The sequence below is a fragment of the Micropterus dolomieu genome, linkage group LG07 (genome assembly GCF_021292245.1).
Source record: "Micropterus dolomieu isolate WLL.071019.BEF.003 ecotype Adirondacks linkage group LG07, ASM2129224v1, whole genome shotgun sequence".
Taxonomy (NCBI): Eukaryota; Metazoa; Chordata; class Actinopteri; order Centrarchiformes; family Centrarchidae; genus Micropterus; species Micropterus dolomieu.
In genome coordinates this window covers 6282578-6294184 of record NC_060156.1, presented here as the reverse complement: position 1 = coordinate 6294184, position 11607 = coordinate 6282578, and positions in this window count along the sequence as shown.

Sequence of the window (11607 nt, the reverse complement as noted above, 5' to 3'; positions counted from 1 at the left end):
TAATTACGTTTTACCTGCAGTTGTGCGTTGCTTTGGTCAAACTCCCCTCTGAACGCCGTTTTACCTGCAGTTGAGTGTTGTTAAACTCACCGCTGAATATGGTTGCACACCATGTTCGTTGTTAAACTCACCGCTGATGAACGCGCTTAGCTTTTGAGGGCCCTTTGATATCAGATTGCGAGGGTTTTTAAACATCAAACACCAGTTGGGGGGCATTTGAATCGCCCTGGCATAGATAATTTTTGGTAGCGTATTCCTTTTTATTTTTATTTATTGTTGTCTCGACCCACAAGGCAGACAACGGGTTGCGGTTTGGTGATCGACCCAAGACGTCAAATTTCAACGCTGTTGAGTTCTATAGAAGTCTATTGGACTGCCCCGCACGTTGAAAAATGAAGCCGAAGGTATACCCAGTGCGTCAAAAAAGTGACGCCAGGGTCCCTTGACCATGCGTCAGACATTTGACGAGTAGGGAGTGAGACTGTGTTGTGTAAGTTTATGAAACATACGAAAAAATTACATTACACACAAACACATTTCCAAAGGTTGAACATTGCCTTTGTCTCTTTTGTCCCGGATTGAATGTGTCCTTCTGACAAAACAACATGCCCCAACAAGGCCCCCTTAATAAAATTGGTCTAGAACCGCCACTGCATCTAACCATTCACTCTAATTGTATGACCATAATGGAAGTGTGGAAACGAGAACCCCACAACAACAATGCTGCAAGACATATAAAAAAAGACGTAAGTCTAGTTTGTTGCCCTGGTGAGTTTCAAGATTCAGAATTCAGTACTTTCTCACATCAATATGACTGAATTTGTCTTGGTGAGCTCACTTTAACAAAAACAAAAATAGTAACACCACTCACTCATAAAGTGCCTAACACACATAAAACAGATAAAACAGGTAATGTCCAACCCATACTATCATTATAAAGGATAAAAATAATGTGTAACATAAAATAAACCAACATGAGCTGTTAGCTAAGATAATTCATATTTTCTTTGTTATTGCCCATTTTATGATTCTGTCTTTATACACACCCATTTTATCGAACAGGCTTGATTTTCTGCTGAGGCTTATTTCTGTGGGCAGAATATTTTCTCAGTGAAAAAGCATTGAAAGGAAGAGTTATTTTGTGGTGCTAGATTCAATTCAAAGCACATATATTGTTTGCATTGTTGGTCAATTTGTGTCGATAAATGATTAAAAAAACATATTTAGTGGTAAGTATTGGCAGTGACATAAGCAGCAAACTTCTTCTCTTGCAAAAGAAAGTAAAATTACATTCCAGTATATGAAGCAAACAGCTGACATATGTAACAATGTCTTATGACAAACATGTTAGGTATATTGCATTTAGGTTGGCTCATCATGTCATGTGTGTACATCATAGGGGAACTATTCTCAAAGTCACAGTCTGGAAAAAGCCTCAGGACTGGGGTTCAGTCTATTTTAGATATACAGCAGGGACATAAAGTGGCACATAGCTCTTGACATATTTAGGGCTGATGTTAGCTTTTTATTAAAGATCTGACATAAGTCCATCAGTGTCGTCCTTCTCTGATATGGTGGATATGAGGCAGTTTGATTAACACATATTTCCTGTAAGAAATGATGAGTGGTACAGAAAGAAGCCCTCAATCTGATCTCATTCTGGAACAAAGTAGGAGCAACACAGCAGACAGTAAGCATTTAGTCATTTACTTTTCCACCTTGTGGTGAGAAATCACAGAATATGATTGAAAGCACAGGCTTGTGTTAGGTGCAAATCGAAGCATTTTGAGGAGCTTCCTCTATTCTCACAGCAGAGATCTATAAACATCAGGGACTTTAATCTTTATTCCCATACCCCCTCAGGCCAACTGTGCGATTTATCTGGATAACCTACAGGGCTTCTTTTCCTATTGGCAATGTGCAGAATACCCTTATTCAAAAAGAACACATTCAGGAGCTTGGCCACTTCCCACATGGAAACTAATGAAAAGTTTTAATTATATTGTAGTAGTTATTTATCTCATATCAGTACAAGTATGTGTAAAGTAATGAGAAATTTGGCCAGACAAAATATGGCCAAATTTAGATTTTTTATTTTAAAGACATAAAACCTCAGGTCCTGAATACCTTTAGTGTCTTTTTGTAATAAATTAATTTACTCATCTTGCAAACTCTTATATTTATAGATTCTGCTTTCTTCGCCTTAAAATTGATAATCACAGTTGGTTATACTGTATAATGAAAGACATTGTAGAGAACATAGCCTACTGTATGTAAATAATATATTTTTACACAATAGGTGTGAACTGAGATGATTGCTATGCTGTACTGAAAACAAATTCTATTAACCCTGGTCGTCTGGTAATTAAAGTAAAGTGATTACTTAAAGATTACTGAGAATTTCTAAAGACACTAATGAACATGAACCCTGTGTTTCACTTCAGGCATTCTCTCTTTGAAAGACCGATGTCTACAAAGTAGAGCTCTTATTCATTCACTTGGTTTCTAACTGGGGCTCCAAATCACACTGATTCTAATGGGAACTGTTGTATTACTGCAGGTCTCAGGTATGTGCGTCAATATGTCTAATACCCAAGTGGATTAGAGCAGATGCTAATGCTATCACTTCCATCACAGGTGAATCATACTCAATGCGAGTAAAAGGGTTTTGTTTTGTGATAGATTGAGTGCCTGCTGTGAAGTGCAAAAAAATGACGTTTCATTTCTGCAAATTCTACATTTTACTCATTCTCCTCCCACAACTGCCAGGTGACCTCCCAATGTGAAGGTTATAAAAAAGAGACAATTAATCGTCTGTTTTTTTTTCATACCGTATATCATTACACTACTTTAGCACACGTATGTAAAAACATGTGACATGATAACAAGGCAATCATATTGGTCTTAACCTGTTTAATCCCAAATTTTTCTTAGCAATTTGAGTACATGCATTTTACTCCTTAGACATTCCTAACACACAAAATTTATGCCCTTTTTGATTTTATGTTGGTTAAGTTAGTGAAATGTGAAACGACATAGTCAAAATTCACACAAATTTTTCAATTAGACCGAGCAAGTTAAAGCAATAAAAAACAAATGTTAAAAAACACATTTTCATGTAAAAAACATTCAGCATGTCAGAGCAGGCAGACATAAACTGTGCCTTAGAACAGTGGGGTCCGGGGACCCCCAGGGGTCCTTATGGTGGTTCCAGGGGGTCCTCAGGAAAAAGGAGAATAGTTTTTTTTCCACTATAATTCCATCCATAAGAAACACAGTTACTATTTTGGCCATGCGTTTCATACACTTTCTGTAATAAAACATCTACCAATCTAAACCAATCAAACATACAGTACCAATCAGTCTTTCACTCCTCAAAGACCTGTAGGCCTTGCTTCATTGTAGACAGTCATAGGACCAAGACAAGTGATGTAAGAAGATGTGATTGGTGGATGTGACATTGGTGGATGTGTCACAGTGGAAATATTTCACACCAAAGCCATGTGCCTTAGTCACTGCTCCGTCACCACCCATCTATTGACATCTCAAACCAACTGGTTCTCATGAACATCTGCCTCATCGTCCAGATACTGCCATTCAATAGTCTACCTATCTGAGCCATCACTATCACATTCAAATGCCACTTTTTCAAATGTAGGAATGATCATGATGCTGTGTGGGTCTTGGGGGGTCTCGTATGTCTAGGAGGTCCAACACATCTGATAGTTTCAAAATGTGTGAAAATAAACAGATGATAACTAGGATCACAGCCAAAACCTGTGTTTTCAATTGAAGCACCGCATTATTATATGTCACAATTGTGACCGTTGACAAATTTGCACCTCTTACGAGCAAAATTTATATGCAGGAGTATAATTTTCAAAACATATTAGTAGTAGACACTTAACAGAATATATGTACAAAATATGACAATTCTATTTGTTAATTAAGGTGTTTTACTTACTACTTCCAGGTGTGCAAGCAGGAAGTAAAGTAATCTGGTCATGTGACCTTTCACACTAGTCACATGATATTTATCAATTTTAATCAAGACAAACTATTTTTTCATTTAAAAGTGGAATTTCTTGCCCAAAGCCAACAATACAATTTTTAGAGTTTCAGAAATAACATAAAAAGAGACGGTCACAAATGTGACCGGTGGGATTAAACCGGTTAAAATAGCCTTCAGCAGGGGCAAAGACAAAAATGACTGGAAATAAATGAGATGAGAGGAACTAATTTACTTTTGAATTAATTATGTTTTTGTAAATTAATTGTTAGTATAACGTTACTTATCACCCAGAACTGAAAGGTGAAGTTAGTCAATGGCTCCTGACCCTTGACAATTCATTAGTCTGGGTAAATTAAAACACATGTCCCATCCACAGGCACAAAAATACACCCACTTACAACGCATACAGACACTTTTAATCTTCAATTATCGCTTTTTCCTATCTCTACAAAAGGACTTTAAAACAAACAGCCATCAACAACAGCCCTGTACACTGTAATTTCCTGTTGGAAACAAGGTTGCATATCTGCGTCTGTCTTCCTAAACTCTATCTACAGAATCAACTGCTCATACACAGAAAACAGTCAACATCCCTGAGCAGTTCTGAAATGGTAAAATGGAGGCATAACAGTATCAAGCAGCCTGACTGTGGCTGCAGACTCACAGAGCAATCTCCCTTCACCAAATCCCTGCAGCACAATTCAATTCCATATCACTGCAGGCCAGGGCACCAAGGATGTAATCTGACAGCCATGAAAGGTTGGCGGGGTTGCAAGCACAAGGATACACTTACAATGAAATAAAGGCAAGGCAGGCAGATAGTTTGTTATACAAGAATAATAATAATAATAATAATAATAATAATAATAATAATAATAATAATAATAATATTTGCTGTAAACCAAATGACAGAATTATGAATTGAACAAGTGAATAGTTGAAAATGTAACAAAATGCGAAATGAAAAAAGTTATCAAAAATCAAGATAGTGCAAATGAAACACAGCAAGAATAAAAAGCATGCATGAAAGTGTTTTTTGAGAAGTGAGATAACACAGCTGTTGCTGATCTGCCAGATCTCCTCAGGCAGGGCTTTCCCAGATGCTCTCACTGCAACAGCTCTGTCACCTCTGGTGTTTTCTCTGGACTGGACTTGCTTGGAGCCACCCTGAGGACATGAGCCTGTGTGAGCCACAATATGCACTGCCTTAAAACCTATCACCTTAAAATCAAACGGAAAATGCACTTTGACCACTGTCACATCTGTCTCACCAACTCATCCAAAATCTTTCTCAAAACAAAGTCTTGTGCATTTTTGCATGTTTAAGTGAGAGAGCTTTGCTTCAGAACAGAGGAGAGGGAGTAAGCTTAGAAGGTGAAGGCATTGACAATTGGCTACTAATAGGTTTCTTGCGGTGCCAATATAAAAGATCAAATTGCTGGAAAAGTTAAGCAAATAAGAGTAGAGAGATCAGAATGATGGACTATAATGTGTTTTAACCGCACTCAAGGCCGTCTGTTAAACCTGAACGTAGAAATATAGACAAAAAAATATTTTGAAATTCACAAAGTAGCCTGTAATCTGCTTCGTTAAAATTGCACTTGGCTGTAGAAACAATTATCTACCCTAGATATTGATGGACTAGACAATGACAATGAATAGAGTAGAGTTTTAAGGGGCACATGTATTTGTCCAAATGACCAGCAGTGAGCAGCATACAGCAAACTGCTGCAAGACTCTTGTTAAATGGCATGCTATTCTTGCATACAGAACTTTTGAGAGTTATTTTTATTAATTCATTTTAATAAGATTCATGTTAAGCGGGTAAATAGTGTTATATGAGCTTTACCCTCCGCCTAATCTCTGATCTCACGGCGTAAATAAATATTAATTGCAACCACAATGCAAAAAAAACAAAAAAACCTATACAAAAAATCCTACATACAGACTAATTAGTGATTAAATACAGCTTATTTTCATGAAACCGCTGTATGAGTCGACAGGGAGTTTCCAAATAATTACAACCGAACTAATGAATGAGTGTATTAAAAATGTAACGCCCCTAAAGGAAACTGATTTTTTTCTTCTTCCACTCTGCAAGCACACAGCTGGATCTGCCCCCCTGCAGTGGTTCAAATGTGTGGTGTGTTTTAACAGCACTTCAGGAGTTGGTTTTGAGAAAATCAGGAATATTTCAAGCGTTAATGTATCTTGTACTCTTGCCTACCAGTGGATTCCCCTGAGGAAGCTGCCCAAAGCAGAATAAGATAGGGCACAAGTTTAAGATTAAAAAATTAATATTTAACATCTAAAGTGCCTTCAAATTTTAAATTGCTGTCTGACCTCACATTTTAGATGATGATGTAATTGGTGACAGCAAGTTAATGCAAGGGAAGTGTAAGTCGTTTCTTTTTCACTCTCCTTCCTCTTTTTTAATTTTGTCTTTGACCATTCAGCAGTATTTGCTCTGTTAATTGTTTCCCTCTACCTCAATATAACTTCTATGGGGATGACAAAGAAACTCAACCAATGTTAGTTTTTGTCCAAGACGAAATGTATCTGGTCTTCTAGTGAACTAACTGCAAGTGAAATAATGCAACATGTTCACACAATTAAACAACAAATTAGATTGCTGGTCAGTGTAGATGACTCATATGAGGGATTTCTGATCTGCCACCTCTATGGTTAAGGTTTGGTAAGATTCAGCTGCTAAAACTACATGGTTTTAGCACCATGCTTAAGACAAGGCTGAGTCTACAGCCATGGTAGTGGCTCTGTGAGCAGCAGACGAGAAGAGAAGCCAGCAGGCTGCGGAGACCAGAAGCAACACTGACTGTCACTCTACAGCCACTCTAGATGTTGTAAAAGCTTATTCTTTCTAAAGACGCACTAGCATGGTCATGTGGGACTGACGAATGTTTATCAGGTTTAGTGTTGCCAATGTTCTTAATCTCAGTTTATTGTTCTTAGCATGCAAACATTTGCTAATTAGCACTGAACACAAAGCGCAGCTGATGCTTATGGGGATGTCATTAGGTTTTCTGGCATTTGAACTTAAACAAAAGATTTTGACCAGTGCAGGTTTACTTCAAGTACTACAATCAAATAATAGCCAGCACTTTCACCAAATCTCTGATGAAAGTGCTGGCGATTGGCGTAATGAAAGAAAGTGGCAGAGCTGACAGTACCGCTGTCGATCTGGAAAAGGGGCTGAGTGATGTCTGGTAGTCCAGATTCAAGGCCTGCCATCCAGAACTCACCGCAGATTCCCTGGACAGAACCAGAGTTCACGGTGCTCCCTAAAGGCCATAGAGGTTTTTTAATAATTATAGGAGCCCCTATATGTCATTCACAGTTTGGAGGACAAGCCCCATCTCATCTTCAACTGTGACGAAATTGGCTTTGGGGACAAGCCTAGGTCCAGGGAGAAAGTGCTCTTCCAGACTGGGAGGAAACACGTGTACCAGCAGCAGCAGACCACCAGGGAGCATATCACTGTGTGAGTGCAGCCGGGGAAAGCATTCCACCCTTCATAAGCTGCCTCCCAAGTAATGCTTATAGGCTGGAAAGACCACACATTTTAATCATGGACCAACACAAGACACATGTCTCAAAAGACCTCATCATCCTCTGTCCATGGGTGCTGTGGCCACAACCTAGGTCATTTTAACATTAATAGAATGATAATTCATCCTCTTTGCATCTCTTTGTAAAGTTTGCTAATAAGTTTTAAATGGGCTTTACTTTCTGAGGTGGTGAGAATACTTCCTTCTGATGACCAAAGTGATGCCACTTCATCGATTGCTCACTCCCCCAGCCACTCCATCCGGTGCACCTGTCACTCTCACTCACACATCCAGCACTCTACCTACGGACACCACAACATCAGCCACTCCCTCCACCACTCCAACATGCCCCATCTGTAAGAAGGTGACTCCTCAAAATTACCTGGGGGCAGCAGGTGTAATTCCTGAAGGTCTGTCCAATGTCCTCATGAGTCCAGCCCTAGAGAGGAAGGAGAAGGAGAGGCAGGTGGCCAAAAGGCAGAAGAGGCAGGCACCTCCTCCAACTGAGGAAGATGGGAAACGCGGTCCCACCTGGCTCAGGAGATGAGGCCATCGATGAATGGGTTTAGTGTGACCTTTGCCAATTGTGGTTCCACTTGGAGCGCTCTGAAGTGGAGGAAGGTTCCAGACACTGAGTGGCTTTGCCATAAATGTTGTCTGTCCACATAATGTCTCACACACAATGTAAATAGTTGTAAATAGTGCACATACAAAATGAACACATCCTACTGCTGATATACTAACAATTTGTAGTTGTAATTTTTATTCAGTTTAGTGTTAAATGTAAATAGTTTTAAATGGTGCACACACACATACACACAAACGTTACAACAACCACACACGCGCACACACGCAGTATCCTAATCATGTCATTTTTGTTGTAAGTTCACGGTTTGCTCATTAGTTATTTTCAAATAGAAATGGTTTGCCTTTCTTCTTGTTCTTCAGAAAGATATGGTAATGCTGTTCACTAACGTTTCACATGGCTTATGCTTTACTCACGCCATAATTAATATCATGGCATAACTTGTATGGTCTTCCAGCTTATTAAGCAGTAATTAACTTACGTTTCAACCCCCAAAAATTTACCTTTTTTAAAAAAGATTTAAATAATATCCTCTTCTGTTTAAATAAATAAATAACTCCCAAATGATCAGTTTAAAGTCCATATTTTGCAGATGAAATCAAGTTATGCACTCTCTATGTAACACCATTGGCAGCCTGTACGCAACACCGTTAATGTCTGTGAGCATTCAACACAGGTGGAGGAGGTTCTTTCCCCCACTTTCTCAAATATTTTGATTAAATATCAGCTGTTATTGAAGAAACAGTTTTTGTTCCATGGGATATGCTGCTTACTGTGCATTTATCCAGATAATGAGCTGAAGGTTTGAACTGAAGTGTTACAAAATGGCCTGAACATGTGGTCATTGAGTATTATGCAGCATGTGATGCTTAATGTTACATGGTTGTTATGCTTTAGTATCATGGTTATACAACATAAATATAGAACAACCTTTAAAAGTCCTGTTTGCAAAAAACAAGTCAGGCCTTATGGAAAGAGTGAGAACTACTTCAAACTACTTCTGTGATCTGACACAGGCCGACTCAGGGAATGAGTGGGTTGGCAAAACTGACACTAAAGGGTGTTGAAAAACAGCGCCACGGGTGCTGTCCAAGCGTCCATATGTGACGAGCTGGGAAGAGAACAGGTTGCAAAAACACAAGAGTCAAATCGGATAACCAAAGTCATTAGGGTACATCATTGGCGAATAAGGATTGTCTGTACCAAATTTTGTGCCAAACCATTTAATAAATAGTGAGATGTATAACTGGAAAAGTGAAACAATTTACCTGCAAGTGGCACTGGAAAGTCAGGGGATCACCAATAGGATTCATCCTCTGAGGACCATGGATAAGTGTACCAAATTTCTTCCATATAATAGTCATTGAAGTTTTAAAATGTGAACCAAAGTAGGGAACCAATTTACAGACATAGCTGGCAATTGTGTTGTCTAAATACTGTTGACTGTTGGTATGTTAGAGGTTTTCCAGTGTTATGATGATTTAAACACCTTTCTTATGTATAAACCACAAGTGATTACTTGTACAACCATAAAGTTTTAGGCTACTTATTAGGGAAGCATTTTTTTGTGTGTTTGAATAAACAACTGAGGTTGTTTTTATGGTGAGAACAGCTTCAATTTAATGCTGATAAAATCAATGTGGAATAAGCGTTGCAAATACTGTAATTGTATCAGATCCACAATGTTTCTTTTTGTGCCTACTGTAAGAAACTAATTAAAAAATATTTGAGTTGGGTATCAGCATTCTCTTTCGTCAGTGTGCTGATAGTTCCCTGATGATGTTAAAGCACACAACAATCCTCTCAAAACACTTCCTCTCAGCTCATTGTTTCTTCTTGTCAACAAAGGTTGAATAGTAGTTTCATCTGAACAGAGCTACATACAGTACTATTCAACACCCCTTAAGCAACGGCCCACCACTGGGTCGGTCAGTACAGACTTTTTGCTGTGCAGCCAAATATGCAGAGCTTTAATTTAAAATCTAGTAACGTTCCCAAAGTTTTCAAAGACACAAAACGTGTCAGGCAGAATTTTGACATACTATTTTTGGCAAAAATAGTATGGTAAATTGTGTATTTTGCATGTGTTTTTCCACTTTAAAGCATGCAAAATCATTTACTGTAATGGTGGTTCTGCTCTGTGGAGATCATCTTTCAGTCAAACAATTTAGTGTGGAAAGTGGACATCACTTAGAAAATTGTTTGACTTTAACACCATCGTGGCTGCTAATATCAGCAACAAATTGTCACACATTTATACTAATAGAAATAAATTGACTTACAGTAATTACATTTTCATTGGTTTGGATTTTTAGAGAGATATTCTATTTATATTTGTTGAACTGGGGGATTGCTGATACAAGCAAGACATGTCAAAAGTTTCTTCTTTAACAGAAAGGCAACCTATTTCAACCCAGCACATTCCAATTTATATTTTTCCCCCACATTGTGTCCTGCCCTCCCCTGCTGTCACTCTACTGTCCGTCCTACAGTGCTTTTGAGATGCTCATCCCCATCGTAATGACCTCCTCAGGGACCTGGAGGCACTGTCTGCAATGCCCATTCTGTTTAGTGAAGGACTTCGCCACTTCATGTGAAACAAGAAAGAGTGGTGACAGAGTGTCGTGCCGACTGTCCTCTTGTTAAAAGCTCTGATAGGAGACTGCATACAAAACCTTCACACAGAGATGAAAAGGACAGTAACTTGCAGGGTGAAGCCCTCTCTCTTGGTGTGATGATGGGGTTGGATGGAGAGCAAAAAGTCTCTTTGATAGCAACTCTCTTTGACAGCTGCTCATATTACACTGTGAATATATATGTCTTTGGATAGAAATATGAAGCAAATTATGGGAAATAGGATACATGCTTGAGTATTCAATGTGTCAATGACGCTATGTTTTGAATCCAGCTTATTATGTATATTCTATTATATTTATGTATATTATGTGCTATGTAGCAGAAGGGAGTTACAAAACTCCATTTCACTATGTAACTTTTTATATTGTGACAAATAAATGTACCTACCTACCTACCTACCTTATTACTCTTTTTTATTTCTAGGTTGATAAGGCATGTACGGTATCGATGCTATCAATAATGTTTAGCTGTATATCAAGCTATAAATATCATATGTCATTTTATAAATGTTTTGAGGATATAGACAACAAGCTAGAATCTACTGTACTGTATGTGGCAGTGCTCAAAAATGTCTTTCATTCAAGTGCCGTTTTATTCCAAAACTAATGTTTCAGTGCTGCAGGCCTTGCACTCTGTGGGGAACAGTAAAACATTGCATGTCTGCTGAAGTAGAGTTTATGCAAGAACGGTGTGTTGAAGTTTCGTCAATTTATGATATGTAACCTCAACTCTGGTGCACTTAGATAACCACTTTGGATGTGCAAATATTTCCCCAAGTCTGCGTCTTTGTCCCACGGCAGCGCCCT